This window comes from Aulonocara stuartgranti, assembly GCF_965226115.1.
Source record: "Aulonocara stuartgranti genome assembly, chromosome: 17".
NCBI lineage: Eukaryota > Metazoa > Chordata > Actinopteri > Cichliformes > Cichlidae > Aulonocara > Aulonocara stuartgranti.
Genome location: NC_138953.1, coordinates 12,959,012 through 12,979,619, shown reverse-complemented (window position 1 = coordinate 12,979,619; position 20,608 = coordinate 12,959,012). Strand labels below are relative to the sequence as shown.

General features: G+C 42.1%; 1 protein-coding gene and 1 long non-coding RNA gene across 2 annotated transcripts in view; both read right to left on the bottom strand.

The window, feature by feature from the left end:
- The window catches only part of mylk4b (myosin light chain kinase family, member 4b), a 56,551-nt gene extending 36,801 nt beyond the window's left edge, over positions 1-19,750 (bottom strand). Inside the window, exon 1 of the mRNA XM_082509653.1 lies at positions 19,642-19,750. The gene's annotated coding sequence lies outside the window, so the exon portion shown is untranslated. The remainder of the gene's footprint in view (positions 1-19,641) is intronic.
- Positions 10,748-12,625, bottom strand: LOC309693037. The gene is made up of 3 exons (XR_014272562.1): positions 12,329-12,625; positions 12,044-12,131; positions 10,748-11,333 (listed from the first exon to the last, which is right to left on the bottom strand). It is a non-coding gene; the product is annotated as an uncharacterized lncRNA (long non-coding RNA).
- Positions 19,751-20,608: the final 858 nt, after the last annotated feature.

Genomic DNA, 20,608 nt, shown 5'->3' with positions numbered 1-20,608 from the left:
ACAGCGTTTTCCCCAAGGAAAAACGCTGCGTTTTGAAAACGCTCTTGAAAACGCATACATTTCAAAATGGAGCTGTCCCGTCGCAGTGTGGACAGCGAAAACGCAGACTTTCAAAAACGATGACGCATGTTGGTCATATAATGCAGTCATGTGACCACTTAAACCAAGATGGCAGACGGCATCGGACAGCAGTTATTTTGTTTGCTCACAAGTTTGGTAGTCGAGCCGTCTTGCGTTTCACGCATGCGCGGAACTGCAACGTCAGTGTTTTCGGCCATTTTAGTGTGGACGCGCAACACTAGTGTGAACGCGGAGCATTTTCAGACGAAAACGCCTTTTTCAAATCTATCCGGGCTAGTCAGATGCCCAAACCCAAACGCCTCACTTGGCTCTAATCCGAGCCCCTTTCAAAAGACCGAGCACCCTACCCTATAGCTTGTGATCATGGGTTTGAGGGCCAGTTGTGGGCTTCACTTTTATGCTTAGCTCTCTCTTCACCACAACAGGTCGTTACAGTCTGATTGTCATTCTCATGCTTCACTCCTTCCTCAGTCCTGAACAAGACTCTCAGATACTTGAACTCCTCCTCCTTCACACTCATCCAAAAACTGCTCCAATGCAAGCTTGAGGTCATCACCTGATGCACCCAACAGAACTACATTATCTACACACCACATGTTCAAACATGGTGTTTGCTATGGACAAACTTTGGTTAGCATGAGTCCAATTTGCAGAACACCCCTCTGTTTCAGATTGGGTAGGCCATCTCTCCCAATCACACCCTTTCAGTTCACATTGTTGTTGCCCATGTGAGCAATGAAGTCCCCCAGCAGAATGATGGAGTCCCCAGATGGAGCACTCTACAGCACCCCACCCAGTGACTCCAAGGCCTAAAACCAGCCCAAGAACCAGAGCAGTGCTCAAAGTTAGGACCTAGTTTAGTTCCACTTTAGAAATCAAACCTTGGGCTTATAGTAGGTTGGCTCAGCATTTTTTTTAACCAGCATTACTTAGTTATGGCTGGCAGCTTATTTCTTTTAGAAATCTGAAATAATTGATTAGTAACATATAACTTTAATTAAGTTAGCATGCAGTCAGATGGATAAATAAGAGGATGGTCAACTAGTAAATTTAGCTCAGTGATAAATGTGGCCTGCTTAGCACATTGCTCAGGTGGTGACGTACATGCTTATCTTGTCAAGAGACCAAGACAACAGCAGCTGAATTGAAGTTGTGCTTGCTGGCAAACTCTCTCAGTTCCAGTCAGTGATTCAAAAGTGTTAACAGGTGGACTAACTAGCAAACACGATTATTGCTAAAAGGCTTAACTGAGAAACTGAGAAGATACAGAAAGCTCTGAATTTTACAAGCCTTACAGATTTTCTAATGCCTAATAATATTTATAGTGTACTTTCCTGCTCCATCCATTATATTTAACTATGTTCTTTTCAATATGGGTTCATTTTCGTACCAAGCTTCAGGCGGCTGCAAATATTATTTGACAGGCTGGTCTCATTGCAAATAGATTACTGAAAAGTAATCTATTTATTTTTGCATGAAGTCACAAACATGACTGTCCGAATGACACTGAATCTACAATATACTTCAACGGAAGAACATTTTGTGTCTGAAGGACATGTTGATATGCCCACACTTCAACTGGGATTCATCACCATTGCAAGAAAAAAATTACAAGAAAACCAGACATTTGAAACAGTTACAACCAAAACAGTTATCTTTTTTTAACCTGGTTGTTTTTCATGCTTAAACCCAACCAAGTAATTTTGAATGATTTAAAACGTTCCAATTTTAACCTTAGCGACAGCTCCCTTTGATACCTTTCATCTAAAGTTTGTGACCAACAATGTAAAGAAGTCTGAGTGAGCTGTAAATAACATGTTTGTTTGTATGCATTATATTACACTTTTTCGCATAATCTTAAGCACAAAGCCGAAAGATTTATTTAGTTGATTCAGATTTAGATTTAGTTGCTTCATTTAAAGGAGTTGTTGGACACATATAAATAATTAATAGTTAAAGGACACTTTGTTTGCCTAAAATACAAACTCAGTTTTATTAAAAATTGTACGATCTCATTTTAAGGAAAAAAAGAAACACACCTACCACACACAAAAACAACTTTTTTAAGCAGCCATTTCAGCTTCTTAATGTGCTTCAGCACATCTGAAATGTGCACCAGGCTTACACTGGATTTTCTCATTGTCATCTGTTCTGCTGATTATCATCATCTATTGTTCTCTTGACCTCCTAATCAGTGGGCTCAAACTCTAAACATGATATTTAGACTTCCAGCTCTGAGTCCTTCCTCATGTCCTCCTTTCCCGCCACCTTCTTCCTCTGTGATAAGTGGGCACACTGGTGCTTGTTGCTGTAGGGTTTAGTAGTACTTTTCATCTGTCCAACAGTGTCACCCAGGGCCAAATGTTTGCATTCCACTTATGATATATATAGCACACACTCAATTAAATTATCTTGGGACAATAGTAGTGTATGCCACAGGAAATAGGACAGAGTATTGCCACACTCTTTGTAAATCATAGTAATCCAGTACAAGAACGGTTGTGAACCTGTCTTGTACTGGAAAATGTCAACAAGACAAGTTAAATCTAAATTTAAAGATGCTTTTTACAAAGGACAAACGGTCAGCTGCTAGCTGTCATCTCTGCTCCTGCATTCTTTTTTAAAAGGCCTTTCAAGAGCCAACATGTTAGCTTTCACAGCATAGCCACAAAACACCTGTTTTTCATTTGTACATACAGTAAAGCTGTTCCATGAAAAACTCTTGCCAGTTTTCCTTCAATTTAAATTTTCAGTTGACATGACAGATAGTGATTTTATAAATAAACAGTAAATGTGTCAACAACAGGAATGGGATTGATTGTGTTAAGATACTGTTTGTTCTTCTGTTTCGTCAGTTCTGTACGGATTTTCATAAATGTAATTCATACCTTTCCATAACACATAATTTGAAAAATTAAATATTCACATGAATGAATCATACTTGTTATTTATCTCTTGTGACATGAAGTTCGTGCTTCATGTACAACAAGGACATTGGAATGTCATGCAGATTGGCGAAATGTATGGTATGGTATGGGAGCCATACCTGGGAATCCCACAGGCAAATGGGAACCACAAAGAGGGTGCTGGGAAAGCTGCAACCACCAAGTACCTGCAGAGAGTAAGGAAAGTCCTGAGGAGTGAGCTGAATGGTAAGAACAAGATCTGGGCAATCAACACCTACGCCCTGCTGTGATCAGGTACCCTGCTGGGATAATAAGATGGCCAAAGGAGGGTTTCACCCACAGATTGTAGACTAAGCGGAAGGACCAAGGACTAGTGAGTGAACATCCACAAGTACATCAGAAATACTGCGATGACTGACAATGTGAATGCCTCAGGCAGCAGAAACCCAAGAAAGAGGAGGAACCATCATGGAAGGACAAGCCCCTGCACGGTGTGTAGAGGACAGAGGAAGGTCCACAAAGCTGGTCTGAAAGACAGGACAGTGGCACAGAGGCACTAATCATGGCAGCACAGGAACAAGCTCTGAGCACAAGAGCCATAGAGGCTGGGGTCTATCACACCACGCAAGACCCCAGGTGCAGGCTTTGTAAATAAGCCCCCGAGACAATCCAGCACATAACAGTAGGGTGCAAGATGCTAGCTGGCAGGGCATGCATGGAACACCATTACCAAGTTGCCGGGATAGTACATAGGAACATCTGTGCTGAGTATGGCCTGGAAGTCCCAAGGTCAAAATGGGAGACGCCCCCAAGGGTGGTGGAGAATGACTGAGCTAAGATCCAGATACAGATGGCTAACCAACTGAACATAGTAGCGGTAGACAAGTAAAGGAAGATGGCTGCAATGATAGCCGTAGCGATACTGAATGACAGCAACGTCAGGAAGAAGGAACATGAGAAGCTGAAGAAGTACCAAGGGCTCAGAGAAGAGCTCGAGATGATGTGGAGGAGGAAGGGAACAGTGGTCCCAGTATTAATCGGAGCGCTCGGTGAAGTGGCCCCCAAGCTGGGTGAGTTGCTCCAGCAGATCCCAGGAACAACATCTGAGATCTCTGTCCAAAAGAGTGCAGTCCTAGGAACAGCTAAGATACTGCGCAGGACCCTTGAAAGCCCTTTAGTACCAATTTCAGCATTGCTGACAATATCCATCCTTTTTATTATGACAGACATCTTTTGATGGCTGCTTCCAGCAGGAAAACTCACAATGTCACAAAGTTTAAATCATCTCAAGCTGCCTTCTAGAAATCTGAAAAAGTTCACTGTACTGAAATGGCTTCCACAGTCACCAAATCACAATCCAACAAATTACCTTTGGGATGTGGAGGACGTGCAGCAACTGTATGATGCAATCATGTCAGTGTGGACCAAAATCTCTGATGAATGTTTCCAGCTTTTTAAATCTATGCCACGAAAAATCAAAACACAAGGAGGTCCTACCCAGTACTAGCAATGACAGGAGTTTATTAAAAGCCCTAAAAAGAACAGAACAATTTTTACAATTACACATAGCATAGTAAAGTTTTTGAGACACATGTTTTCGACAAGGGCACTGACATCACAGAAAGTGCAAATCTTTCAGCCACTGACTGCACGTGAGCTGAAAAATACACAACGCATACTTTAAAGGCTGATGGTTGACACACAGAACACTTGACATAGATTTCCAGGGGCCTTGCTTAATCTTACGTGGAATCTCAATCAGAAGTGTGGATTCCTTAGTGATCCCTGAGAAGGTCACAGTTGTGTGGGCACACAATGAGCCTGGCATAGCAGCTGACCACAGTGGTCGGCTGCAGAGGTTGCATCCCCTGAATGACAGAATTAAGGGCACATGGGTTGGCTTTGCTCCGAAATGCATTTGAGGAGGATGGGGTTGGTCAGTGGAGTACATGGCATGATCTCATATCTACAAATTTGCAGCATGTTTTTTGATCCTGCTGCCTAGTTGCCATTTTTAAATGGAAAATAAATAGGCATAGACATGAGGCTGTCTGCGCAGGGATTTTTTAATGTTATGTTAAGACCCTCAATGCATGTTCCACAAATATTACAGCTGTTGACATCAATTCCTAATGGAACAAGCTGTCAGTATTTTGGACTGGCAACATAAAAAGGAAAAAAATAAGAGTATATAAAACAAACAGGTACAAATTCTATGGGGAAAAAACATTTTCAGTGAAGCTAAATAGCTTGGAAAATCAGGGTAACACAGAAAGAGATGGGACACAGTGTTCATGCTCTGTTGGTAGTTTCATACATGGCAGCTGCAGAATCTGTATCAAATATGTAACACCTTATTTAATTGCATCTAGGGAACATTAATGCTAGGGTTATAAGGTCAGTATTGTAAACATGCAGCTATCTGGGGTATCGGTGATCTCTCATTTGCCAGGGTCTGTTCAGCATGTGCTCAGGCTGATATACACACACTCGCACAAACTTCACTGACAACTTAAACCCACTAACCTGCCATGCATGAACTTGTACCCTGAGTCATTAATGGACCAGTGGAGTGGTGGGTGATCAAGTAGCAGAGAATTAGCACCCAGCTCTGCATCTCCACCGGGCATTTTAGCTCCTTTTGGCACTTGTGTTTGGATTTTCAGAAGCTAAGTGTCTTTATGTTAAAAAGAATCAAACATCAAACATATCATAAATATGCCAACTTGGGGGGTAAAGTCATGCCAGTTTGTATAAACTGTAAAACTCGAGTGTTGTGTATTTTACAACACTCATGAACCATACAGAATGTATTGAAGTAACTTATTTAATTTTACGTGAAATGCAGTGTTTTTCTAACTAAGAGCAGTGAATAGCTTTAGCTATTAACAGGACATCTAGCTATTAACCTTGTTAATAGCTTAGGAACACTCTTTTTTTTTTTAAATCAGCATAGCTGTGAGTCTGTTGACCTTTTACTAACTAAACACTAAAAATCACATCAAACATTCACAAGAATCAAAGGACATTTCTGTGTGTCGAAAGACAGACAACAAAACGTAGCAGTTGACAAATGTAAAAGTCACATGTAATCTTCAGTTCTATATGCCAACTAAATTAGAACCAAGAGAATGATGAATATTCAAACCAATGTTAAATGAATGCTAATGTTCTGTGCTTTGAGGATGGACCCGGTGGCAGTGGGCGTTTCCCTTAGCTTAACAGGGATTCTGGAGGATGGAGGAAATACACATGGTTATGACTAGGGTTAGGGTAAAAGAAAAGCACACATTAACATGATAACGCATTTCATGATCAGCATGTTCCATTTCTACTTCTTTGATTTCACCTCACAAAGCATGGCCAGAGTCAAACCTGTAGCTGACTAAGAACTCCAAACTCCAAAGAGAATAGTTCAGCATTTAACTTGTTATATGGTTATATTTATATACATGTATATACAATAGTTCCATAACTTCATGTAGTTGTAGTTGTAGCTGAAAGTCCTTGGCTGACATCAGACATTGCTGTGGAACATCATCATTATGTCTTTTTATATTCTACAATGGGGTTTTTCCTGCTGTGGTCTAGTAGGCTGGCTTAGGTGACACTAGCCTCAATTTGTGTTGTAATATGTGCCTCAGGAGAACCTGATCATTTAAGCCATACTGTCTGAGAGTTAAGAACTGTTTAACTGTGCTTCTGGGATATTAGTGTGCCCTAAATGTGCAGGCTGAAGGACAAAGGTAGTAAGTTAAACACCCCTCACATACACACACTCCTTCCCCTGCCTTTGCCTCCTGCTGGTGGTGTAAAGCTGGTCTGCTTTCATCTCACTCTCGTAAATAAGTCAAAATAACAATGATGAGATTTATGAAAGGTCAGGCACTCTTCCAACATGGCCCCCCTGTTGCTGACAAGTGCAACATATTGAAGAGAGAAGTGTAACACCATCAAATACTGGGTCAGGGAAAGGCACAGAACATACAGTTCAAAATACCAAAGGAACTACACGACTGTCTCCAATGAAAATCAGCTTTTTAATCCTGTGTACATATCCATATGCTAAATGAACTGTCTATTACATAGAGCCTCATTCACACAAGCACTTTATCTATCTAAAATTCACACCCGACGAAAGGATCGGAGAGCAACTTGGGGTTCAGTATCTTAAAGCCACCCACTCTCTCTTTTGTCATGCTAGAAGAATATCATGAAAAGAACAAGCTACCAGTATCAAATTTAGGCATTTTAATTTGGAATTGACTCAGTGGACTCAGAAAACTGGGGTTATGTAGCAAACCTGAGGAACCAACCCTGTCACTTTGGTGTGGCTAACCTGTCAGAACTTCCAATCAGGTAAAAACGTTTCTGTAACACTAGGAAGACATTCACATAGATGTTGCAGTACAGACTGCAGCAGTTTTACAGTGTTTGAGCAGAGTCGGCTGCAGATAAAGGAGGAGACCGAAATAGAAATCAGTGTCTATGTTTATAGATCCACCCAGAGGGAGTAAATGTGTAGAGTTATATCTCAGCCACTTTGAGCCTTGCAGGGATTTTAAGACTGTATGACAAAGGCACAAAATTAAGATTATTCATTTATAGCTGGATAATATAGTTTGTTATCAATACACAAATAAACTGTGTATCTTATTATTATTAAAAGTTTCGTTTCACCCCAGTACCTTTATCATTATGTCTACGTTGTAACAAAAAATGTTCAGTTAACATTTGCAGACATTTTCCCTGTAACTCTGTCTTTCTAACATTTGTTCAAAATGTTATTTATGTAATGCTGAGCAGTTCATTTAAAGAATGAGCCAGCTCTCCCACTGACCCTTGTAGGTACCCCCGTTCCCTGGAATCCACCAATGGCAGGGGGACAGGGATCATACGGACCTGGGGCCACAGGTGCAGCAGCACCTCGAAGCCCCACAGAGCCTGGGGCAGCCCACACGACCCCACCGCAGAGGAAAAGTACACCCACACCAGCATTCAATGGACTCCCAAACTACATAAGACAATAGACACCCAAGTTGAGTTCATCCTCCACTTCTGCTACAGTGGGGCAAAAAAGTATTTAACCAGCCACTGATTGTGCAAGTTCCCCCACTTAAAATGATGACAGAGGTCAGTAATTTGCACCAGAGGTACACTTCAACTGTGAGAGACAGAATGTGAAAAAAAAAATCCATGAATTCACATGGTAGGATTTGTAAAGAATTTATTCGTAAATTAGGGTGGAAAATAAGTATTTGGTCACCTCAAACAAGGAAAATCTCTGGCTCTCACAGACCTGTAACGTCTTCTGTAAGAAGCTTTTCTGTCCCCCACTCGTTACCTGTATGAATGGCACCTGTTTGAACTCATCATCTGTATAAAAGACACCTGTCCACAGCCTCAAACAGTCAGACTCCAAACTCCGCCATGGCCAAGACCAAAGAGCTTTCGAAGGACACCAGGAAAAGTATTGTAGACCTGCACCAGACTGGGAAGAGTGAATCTACAATAGGCAAGCAGCTTGGTGTGAAAAAATCAACTGTGGGAGCAATCATCAGAAAATGGAAGACATACAAGACCACTGATAATCTCCCTCGATCTGGGGCTCCATGCAAGATCTCATCCCGTGGGGTCAAAATGATCATGAGAACGGTGAGCAAAGATCCCAGAACCACACGGGGGGACCTGGTGAATGACCTGCAGAGAGCTGGGACCAAAGTAACAAAGGTCACCATCAGTAACACACTACAACGGCAGGGAATCAAATCCCGCAGTGCCAGACGTGTTCCGCTGCTGAAGCCAGTGCATGTCCAGGCCCGTCTGAAGTTTGCCAGAGAGCACATGGATGATACAGCAGAGGATTGGGAGAATGTCATGTGGTCAGATGAAACCAAAGTAGAACTTCTTGGTATAAACTCAACTCGTCGTGTTTGGAGGAAGAAGAATACTGAGTTGCATCCCAAGAACACCATACTTACTGTGAAGCATGGGGGTGGAAACATCATGCTATGGGGCTGTTTTTCTGCCAAGGGGACAGGACGACTGATCCGTGTTAAGGACAGAATGAATGGGGCCATGTATCGTGAGATTTTGAGCCAAAACCTCCTTCCATCAGTGAGAACTTTGAAGATGAAACGAGGCTGGGTCTTCCAACATGACAATGATCCAAAACACACCGCCCGGGCAACAAAGGAGTGGCTCCGTAAGAAGCATTTGAAAGTCCTGGAGTGGCCTAGCCAGTCTCCAGACCTCAACCCCATAGAAAATCTGTGGCGGGAGTTGAAAGTCCGTGTTGCTCGGCGACAGCCCCAAAACATCACTGCTCTCGAGAAGATCTGCATGGAGGAATGGGCCAAAATACCAGCTACTGTGTGTGCAAACCTGGTAAAGACCTATAGTAAACGTTTGACCTCTGTTATTGCCAACAAAGGTTATGTTACAAAGTATCGAGTTGTATTTTTGTTATTGACCAAATACTTATTTTCCACCCTGATTTACGAATAAATTCTTTACAAATCCTACCATGTGGATTCATGGATTTTTTTTTCACATTCTGTCTCTCACAGTTGAAGTGTACCTCTGGTGCAAATTACTGACCTCTGTCATCATTTTAGGTGGGGGAACTTGCACAATCGGTGGCTGACTAAATACTTTTTTGCCCCACTGTATATCCCTCCCCCACCTGCAGAGGGGGCAGTGATTCTAGCTTAAAGGTACTCTGCAGGTTGTTAAATGTCTTGTTTGCGTTTGTCAGGTGTTCTGTTTAAAGAAAACACTTTGGAGCCACTTGGATGTATACAAACAAATTCACAAGAGGACCAAACTGATTTGAAGGAAAATAAAAATGCTCAAATTTTAAAGATTGTGAGTTATTTTTACGGGCAGAAATCTGTGCAATCAGAAACTGAATTTGAATAAGTTCAATTCGAATTTGAATTGCTCGGATTGAATCTGAATTGTAACTTGAATAAATGCTTTTACAAACTGAATATGAATTACCCCAATTTGAAATTAAATTTATTGGTTTGAAAATGATCATCACTAAATTGAATTGAATTTTATATTTTGAAAATGAATTCATTTGCTTTGAAACTGTATTTTATCGTTTAAAAGTTAGCTCTCGAATAATTTCAGATTCACTTCTCACCATTCAGTTTCAGTCCTACAATTCAGTTTTTGGGACTTGCATCCGGTTCCGGTTCAAGAGTAGTCGAGCGCAGATTAATAGAACTATGTTTTACTAGCGGACCGAAAGTGTTACTGAAGGTAATCTACAGCGTCTTGAGCTGAATTAAGACTTCAGAAGTCATTCGTCATGTCGAATGACCAGTGGATAAACTCTCAGGTTGGTAATAAATGTATTACATGTATAAGAAGAAGTGTCATGTTAACAAATGATAGCCGTACAGTAACTTTTATCCTTATTGTAGCTGTTAGCTAAAAACGCTAATTTAGCATAGTTTGCCCTAGATTCAGCTTTGACAAACAAATATGATCGACTGTTTCTAGTAGAATTCCAGAGTTGTCATCTTGTACCCTCTGAGAGTACCCCCTCTGTATGCTTGTAGAGACCCCTACAGTAGGGAAACATGCAAAACGGTATCCAAACCTTTGTATTTTAGCTTTATTTATGTCTTATACAGCCAGAGGCGGAGCCAGACATTTGAAACACCCGGGGCTTAGCCCTAAAGGGTAGTATGCATGTGGGATTTTTTTTTTGGGGGGGGGGGGGGGGGGGGGTTAGAAATGACTGAAAGATTAATAGGCTCTGTTTTGAGTTTTGTTCAAAAAAGAATGACTTCATATAGGGAAATATATATATCACACATGCAGGACACCTTAAACTAGTTTTTTAATTAAGCAGCAAGACAGAACGAAGTCGGGGCTGTATCAAGACACAGGGACTAAACCCCAATTCAACCAGACGCAGAACTGATCCAGAATTAAAACAGGACTACAACAGTTCAAAATCAGGACTACTGAGGACTTAACCAAGACAGAACCAGAATCAGAACTAGATGATAGTAGCACTAAAAATCATCATAGACCTGCACTACACTTATTTTTTTAAATCTACCTAAGTACAATATTTAGATTGAGAAAAGTTTATATAATTATTTTGGCCTTGTTGTGCAAACAAGCCTGCAGAACTTAATAAATATAGAATTTGAAAAATAGCAAACCTAAAAAGAAACACTAGGTACGAGATACATGAGTACCTATGATACGGTGATACTTTTGGCAAACGACCATTTGACTAACATGTCTGTCTCACCTGCTCTTGTTCATCTGTTCTGTCCTCATTCTGCTCTCTCTCTCTGTTCCTCTCTCTCTCTCTTTGTGCTGACAATCATAAAATATACAGTTGAAACCAGATATTTACAAACTCTTCAGATCAAAACAAACACTTTTTTAATTGTAACATCAAATCAGACTAAATGTTTATTTTTTTAGATTGATAAATATAAAAAACATATTTGTTAACTTTAAGAGTAAAGAGAGAAACTATCTGTATTTCTTAATTGCAAATGGCACCAAATTGTATTCAAACTGAGCCACACTTATGGAGCTCCACAGTTCTTTTCCTGGTGTTTTGGTTGACATCTCTTGATTTTCCCATTTCAAAGAAGAAGGCTCTGTGTTTTGCCTTATATGCATCCACAGCTGTGCCACCAGTTTACTCACATGGACTCTACTAACCTATCAGAAGCTTCTTCAGCTCAGAATGGAATCGTCTGGAGTTTTCTTATTAATTAACAAACTTAGTGTATATGTACTCCTAAATTTGATGAAAGTGATAATAAATAGACAGATCTCTCTCTCTCTTTATTCTGACATTTAACTAATTCAAAAGATATTTCAATATTTATCTAAAACAAAAGTTTACTCTAAATTGATGTTGTACAGTAAAAATGTTTTATGTTTTCTCCCTAAAGTGTATGTAAATATCTGGTTACAAATGTGAATATCCTGCTGTGTACTGAAATCCCTCTTGTTTTGCATAGAAATATACTGAACAACATACAAAGCACAATATATAAAATAACATTTACCTGAGTTTTTTCTTTGAAAGAACCCTCTAATGTCCATTCTTATATTTCAGTACATAACTGAAACCGATTTAGTCGGGGAGGGTAAGAACTGAAAATATGAAATAAATACACGTAAGCTAAGACTCTAAAAAATAGCATTTGTTCGGCTTTTCATTTCGCCATTTGTTGATTCACTTGAAGAGCAAGTAACGTAATATTGGTCAAGTGATCAGTTTCATATCAATCTTTCGTGATGCACCGTCATATTTACATTATTTATACGGTACGAATGATTTGCTTTGGTACCTGGTCAAACTTAAGCTCTCCTTAGTATGGCTGGCTCTGTTTCTCCAACAGCGCACTAACAGGTAGCAGCTGCCCCGCCCCCTCGCTCAGTCGCTTAGTGCCTGAGCTCGGATCATACCAATATCAGGGGGGATTCACGCACAGTCGTAAATTCCCACAGTGTGCACTATGTGCTTCGAATATTGTGTGTACTTTTTGTTTTATACAGTTGTCAGCCAGGCATCTAACTATGAAAAAATTACACTCCAAAAGACCCCGGGCTTCTGACAAAACAACCCGGGCTTAAGCCCAGTAAGCCACCCCCACGCTCCGCCCCTGTATACAGCATCCCAACTCTTTAGCTAACTTAACTTTAGCTAAAGTGAATAGTTAGTCTAATTCATGTCAAAGCTAAATCCAGAGCAAACTACGCTAAATTAGCATTTTCAGCTAACAGCTGCAATAAGGATAAAAGTTACTGTACGGCTATCATTTGTTAACATGACGCTTGTTCTTATGTAATACATTTATTACCAACCTGAGAGTTTATCCACTGGTCATTCGACATGACGAATGACTTCTGAAGTCTTAATTCAGCTCAAGACGCTGTAGATTCCCGTCAGTAACACTTTCGGTCCGCTAGTAAAATGTAGTTCTATTAATCTGCGCTCGACTACTCTTGAACCGGAACCGGATTTAAGTCCCAAAAAAACTGAATTGTAGAACTTAAACTGAATGGTGAGAAGTGAATCTGAAATTATTCGAGAGCTAAATTTTAAATGATAAAATACCGTTTCAAAGCAAATGAATTCATTTTCAAAATATAAAATTCAATTCAATTTAGTGATGATCATTTTCAAACCAATAAATTTAATTTCAAATTGGGGTAATTCATATTCAGTTTGTAAAAGCATTTATTCAAGTTACAATTCAGATTCAATCCGAGCAATTCAAATTCGAATTGAACTTATTCAAATTCAGTTTCCGATGGCACAGATTTCTGCCCATATATTTTGTTCATGTGTTAGATGAAATATAATGACATGCTGTCAATGACATGCTGTCATTATATTTTAGTCAAGTTTTTGAGTTGAAGAGAATACAAGGATATTTATTGAGTTGCAGTGAAAGAAAGTGCCTGTAATGTAAATAGAATTTTCCATTTTATAGTTAAAGGAAATGTCTGTAAATAGTAAAGAAGGACATACTGTAAATCTACAGAATTTTCCATTTTACCATGTACAGAAAAGTCCATGAACTTACATGAAAAACAGAAAATGTCATTGTAGAAAATTACAAGGAATTTTTTTGTTGAATATTTTTTTATAGTGCACTGCCTTTTGATACTGGAGCATGCTGACAGGACACAAAGATTATTCTGCTGTTAACAGAAATGCCAGTGCAGGAAAACAACACTTCAGAGATGGATGTTAGGAGAGGTAGAGTTTTTGTGTTTTCTGAAACAATCTCTGGATAGTCTACCTCTTTGAATAAATGTTTGTTTTTATCAGTCTTTACATCATACACACAGACTCTAATCAGGTTTCTGCAGTAATGAACATGGAGAAAAAACACAAAACAAAAGAGCCCCCCTCAAAAGCAGTAGTATGTGACTCTGGCTTCCTCTTGTGGTGAATACATGTTTATTCAGACTTAAGTTTCAGGATTTCTGCATCAGATCTTTTTTTTTAATTAACTGACTAAGGCTAGTTATTTTTATTCCACCTCTCATTGTGAAAACAAAAAACAATAAAAAGAGAAAAAATAGAAACAGACGTGACCTGACAAAAAGCAACTTTAGGCGTCTACGTCACCAAGGTCCTCACCTGGACACTGGCCAGGCTGTATTTCCTGAGGAGGCTGAAGAAATTTGGTATGTCGGCCAAGATCCTCAGCAGGTTCTACAGCTGCACTCTGGAGAGCACCAGGACCCCGCTACCCTCTCTGCAGAGCATCTACCATCGCAGAGTCTAGAGGCTGCCTCCATCTTCAAAGCCCACACACACCCCCAACACAGACTGTTCACACTTCTCCCCTCACGACGAAGGTTTAGAAGGAGAAATCCAGAACATCTCGACTCATCAACTCCTTCTTCCCCACTGCTATCAGACTCTTGAACAGCTGACCTATTTTAACAGTAATAATAATTTTTTGCACATCAGGTCATCTTACTTATCAAACCAGCATATTAAGCTCACAGCTCTTTTGCACACACATCTGTCTACTTCAATTTTGTTGTCTCCATTTATTTATTCATACTATTTGTATTTATCTGTTCTAGTTCTATTTGTATATATTAACCAGCATCTGTGTGTGGAAAAAAATTCATTGTACAGAGAAATGCTTTTCTTTGTACACATGACAATACACACTTTGAATCCTTGAATCCTTTGAACATAAAATGTAAACATCAGATAAAACATTCATATATTAAAGAGATTAAATAAATCATTTTGTTTAAGTGATTATTAAAGAAACAATTTTTTTTTTCACATTTGGACATCAGATACATCAGACACCCTCAAGCAGGTGACCCAGTTGGGTATCCAGGTAATCTGCTGTCCTCTGCAGATCCACTGCCACCTGCAGGATACTTCTGCTGCTTACTGGGCCTTGAGATGCCTAAAACCAGGGGTGTCAAACTCCAGGCCTCGAGGGCTGGTGTTGTGCAGGTTTTAGATCTCACCCAGGGTCAACACACCTGAATCAAATGATTAGTTCATTAACAGGCTTCTGGAGAACTTTAACACATTTTGGCTGTGTCCCAATTCAGGGTCTGCGTCCCAATTCAGGGTCTGCACGCTTGAAATACGCATTTTAAGTGCGATTACGTCACCGCCACGCGACGACGGCTGTCCCAATTCGAAGTGTACTTCAAATGCATACTCCAAATGCGCCGTCGATTTCCCCAAATATCAAGCGTGGTCCGGTGCACGCTTCGTGGTCCCATATATCCCACAATTCATAGCGCGGCGGTGGGTATGGATAATTTTGCCGCAAAACACGGCAGAAGGGAGCGGCCGAAGAGTGAAGTGTCAAAAGTAAGTACTGAATATGACGTCACTTATTTATGTGCGAATGTTTAATAATGACGAACATTAAAACATTACTGTTGGCCACATGTCGGCAAAGTTGTGTGACATTAGCGATGTTTGTACTTTCAGCGTTAACTTGGTTTTAAAGCATATATGTATATATATATATATATATATATATATATATATATATATGCTAAGCAAGCCTACCGCAGACATGAGCGAGACAGATAAATATGAAGGCATGCCGGCTCGGACGTCGCCCGGATCAACAAGGTCCGCGTCAGGTGTTGAGGAACCAGGGCACCCTGACGAAAAGTGGGCTACTGGAACAAGAAGGCATCGGTGGGCAAGAGACGAAAACAGGGTGTTGTTGGAATGCTACTACGCAAGTAAACCCCGGCGGAAGGGGCTACATGAATAGGATGAGGGACCTATGGATTCTTCGATACCCAACATCCACAATGACGGCGAAACAACTAGTAGCTCAGTGTTCCAACATTCGAAAGAAAGGACTGCTCTCACAGCTAGAGATTGACGAGGTACAACACAAATGCTACGGCAAGGAGGAGTCAGGACGCCAGGTCAGGGGGGCGATATCATCATCCCCACCCGAGATTGGGTACATAGCCCCAAGTGCGATAGGAGAAGGATCGTTGAGTGCGAGAGGAACTGACCTGAAAAATAGGATCATGGCCAAGCTTGAAACCTGGATCCCCCGTAGCCGGTTACCAAGATTACGTGAAGTACCCTCAGAAGGTCTGCTAGATGATGTTAATGCAGCACTACGGGCAATACCTACAACCACGATTACCGACACTAACAAGCTGATCTACAATACGGCAGCAGTGATCAGTGAGATGCTTGGCTACAAGTTGAACAGCCACAAGGGGCAGTACCCTCCATGGAGAAGGAGGCTAGAGGGCAAGATCAAAGTAGCACGGAGGGAGGTTAGCCAACTAACGGAGTTGCAGAAAGGTGCGACAAATAAGGTGCCTAAGAAATACAGCAAGCTGTCCATATCTGAGGCCTTGGAAACTGCCAAGCAAAGACTCACAGCCTTGGCCAGCCGCTTGAGGAGGTACACCAGAGAGATAGAAGGCAGGAGAATAAACCAGCTGTTCTCCACAGAACCAGCAAAGGTGTACTCTCAGTGGCAAGGGAACAATAAGAGAACAGCACCACCAAGGCTGGAGACGGAGCAATACTGGAAGAGCATATGGGAGAAGGATGCAACCCATAACGGCAATGCTCAGTGGCTAGAGGATCTGAGGGCAGACCACAGCGACCTCCCTGAACAGGGTCCAGTAACCATCACAGTGGCAGATATCCAAGAAAGGGTCTCCAGTATGAAGAGTTGGACAGCACCAGGGCCCGACATGGTTCAAGCCTACTGGCTGAAGAAGCTGACTGCACTCCACGAGCGTCTGGCAGCACAAATGAACCAGCTGCTAGTTAACGAGAGACACCCGGAATGGCTAACTGAAGGCCGGACGGTCCTGATCCCCAAGGACCCCAAGAAGGGACCGGTCCCCTCCAACTACCGACCAATAACCTGCCTCAGTACTACATGGAAACTCCTGTCAGGCATCATATCGGCTAAGATGAACAGGCACATGGGTCAATACATGAGCGGGACACAGAAAGGAATTGGCAAGAATACCAGAGGCGCAAAACACCAGCTACTGGTAGACAGAACAATCAGCCGAGACTGCAAGACCAGACTGACCAACCTGTGCACTGCCTGGATTGATTACAAGAAGGCCTATGACTCAATGCCCCACAGCTGGATACTGGAATGCCTAGAATTGTACAAGATCAATGGGACCCTAAGAGCCTTCATCAGGAACTCAATGGGGATGTGGCGTACAACACTAGAGGCCAACTCCAAGCCCATAGCACAAGTCACCATCAAGTGCGGGATCTACCAAGGAGATGCTCTGTCCCCACTGCTGTTCTGCATAGGCCTGAACCCCCTCAGTGAGATCATTAACAAGGCTGGCTACGGATACCGACTAAGGAACGGAGCAGTTGTCAGCCACCTCCTGTACATGGATGACATCAAGCTGTATGCCAAGAGTGAACGAGACATCGATTCACTGATCCACACTACCAGGCTATACAGCAATGACATTGGAATGTCGTTCGGACTGGAGAAGTGTAGCCGGATGGTAACAAAGAGAGGGAAGGTAGTCAGAACTGAGGGGATTGAACTACCAGAAGGCAACATTGCAGACATAGAGGACAGTTACAAGTACCTGGGGATCCCACAGGCGAATGGGAACCATGAAGAGGCCGCTAGAAAAGCTGCAACCACCAAGTACCTGCAGAGGGTCAGGCAAGTCCTGAGGAGTCAGCTGAATGGTAAGAACAAGATCCGGGCCATCAACACGTACGCCCTGCCCGTGATCAGGTACCCTGCTGGGGTAATAGGCTGGCCAAAGGAGGAGATAGAAGCCACTGACATCAAGACAAGAAAGCTCCTTACCATGCATGGAGGGTTTCACCCCAAGTCCAGCACCCTGAGGCTGTACGCTAAGCGGAAGGAAGGGGGCCGGGGACTGGTGAGTGTCAGCACCACAGTCCAGGATGAGACAAGGAACATCCAAGAATACATTGGGAAGATGGCCCCAACTGACCGAGTGCTCAGTGAATACCTCAGGCAGCAGAAACCCAAGAAAGAGGAGGGAGACGAGGAACCATCATGGAAGGACAGGCCCCTGCATGGTATGTACCACCGGCAGATAGAGGAGGTGGCTGATATCCAGAAATCCTACCAGTGGCTGGACAAAGCTGGACTGAAAGACAGCACAGAGGCACTAATCATGGCAGCATAAGAACAAGCTCTGAGCACAAGATCCATAGAGGCTGGGGTCTATCACACCAGGCAAGACCCCAGGTGCAGGCTGTGTAAAGATGCCCCAGAGACAATCCAGCACATAACAGCAGGGTGCAAGATGCTAGCAGGCAAGGCATACATGGAACGCCATAACCAAGTGGCCGGCATAGTGTACAGGAACATCTGTGCCGAGTATAACCTGGAAGTCCCGAGGTCAAAATGGGAGATGCCCCCAAGGGTGGTGGAGAATGACCGAGCTAAGATCCTGTGGGACTTCCAGATACAGACGGACAAAATGGTGGTGGCTAACCAACCGGACATAGTGGTGGTAGACAAACAGAAGAAGACGGCCGTAGTGATCGATGTAGCGGTTCCGAATGACAGCAATATCAGGAAGAAGGAACACGAGAAGCTGGAGAAATACCAAGGGCTCAGAGAAGAGCTCGAGAGGATGTGGAGGGTGAAGGTAACGGTGGTCCCCGTGGTAATCGGAGCACTAGGTGCGGTGACTCCCAAGCTAGGCGAGTGGCTCCAGCAGATCCCGGGAATAACATCGGAGATCTCTGTCCAGAAGAGCGCAGTCCTGGGAACAGCTAAGATACTGCGCAGGACCCTCAAGCTCCCAGGCCTCTGGTAGAGGACCCGAGCTTGAAGGATAAACCGCCCGCAGGGGCGTGCTGGGTGTTTTATATATATATATATATATATATATATAGAGAGAGAGAGAGAGAGAGAGATATGGATAGATAGATATATCTCATAATAATCTGACAATACTATAATATTGGCCATATTATATTTACATTACCACATTGAGATGATTTTAGTCTCATGAACAACATTAGCTAATTGTTATTTACTAACGAATCTTAAATGACTGTTCAGCACAGAAATAAAGCCCAACAATCATGTTTTACAGTCCCGTGGTCTCAGCCTCAGATACTCAACTAATCAAAGTGATGTCATGACAAAAATTAATGACCAAAAAAACCATTTTTTTCTCCTTCATTTATGTCAAACAAAGCTGTATGAAACGTTTCTCGTGGTTAGTATCGTGGTTGCTAGGCAACCTGAACAGCGCGACAAAGACTAGACCGTCCCATTTCACAAGCCTCTCACTTCCGCACTTCTCGTACTTATAGTACGCACCGTACGTAGTACGCGTAGTGCGCGTACTTCAAGCGTGCAGACCCTGAATTGGGACACAGCCGTTGAGGAGGTAATTTAGCCATTTAAATCAGCTTTCTTGGATCAAGGACACATCTAAAACCGGCAGGACACCGGCCCTGGAGGCCTGGATTCGACACCTGTGCCTAAAACAGAATGGGCTGCAATATTGGGGGCCCTGGGTTGCTGACCCAGTGCTTTGTGTTTAATTATAATTTTAAATCATTGTTATTCATGGTTTTAGTTCTTTTGAGGTTATTTTTGTTTTTCTAGTTTCAGTCAATGTGCCTTACCAGTATCCGTGTTACTACTCTGTGCTGTTTCTCCTGTCCCATGGTTCATCCCTCTGTTTAGTATCAAGTCTGTACGTCTGTGCCTGTCGTCCTGTTTTATTTTGGTAGTCTGTGTCCTATGTTAATGTGTCGGGTTTTGCTTCCCTTGTCTCGTTAGCCCTGATTTGTCCTAGCTTTATTTCTCTCCTGTCTCCCATTCCCTGATTGCTCCTTCTGTGTATTTAAACCCTGTGTTTTTCGTGGTCTGTGTTGTGATCTCCCTTGTTCTGTACTGTGTGCTCTGTCTGCCAAGCCTGTTTAGTTTATTTGTAGTTTCAGTTTAGTTCGTTTTTGTGTCTAGCAATAAAGCTGTTTTTGAGTGCATCTTTGCCTGCCGTGAGTCTGCACTTTAGATCCACCATTCCTGCCTGCACACAGCCTTCACTTGACATGCAAACCCTCTGCATATGACGTTACGGGCCAAGACCTTGCTCAAAATCCCACACTTTGGTAATGCATTCATCTCCTATCTCTGTGTACTTTATTGTCCTTTTAAAACATTGTATGGGGGTGTATTACATCAAGTTTTATTTAAAGAACAGCAAATTGAGATCAAATGTTGGGGATATTTTGTAGATGTCTTTACTTTATCCTTGATTTGATAATGATGAATACTTTATTGATCCCTGTGGGGAAATTCCTCCCTGCATTTAATCCATTCACTCAGTGAAGCAGTGGGCAGCCACCAATCTAGCGCCCAGCAATGTGTATGGATGGTACCTTGCTCAGGGTGGCCTTTCATTGAACCGTTCGAATTCCCGACCATGGGGCCACCACTCTACCTACTGAGCTATCCCTGCCTCCCCTATTTACCTGCAATAGCTCAAGAACTGTTTCAGCCAAAATCTGTATTTTTTCGTAAACGAAAAGAAAAAAACTGATTTAAAAAAAAGCAAAAAAAAAAACCCATTAGAATTTCTGTTAAAGA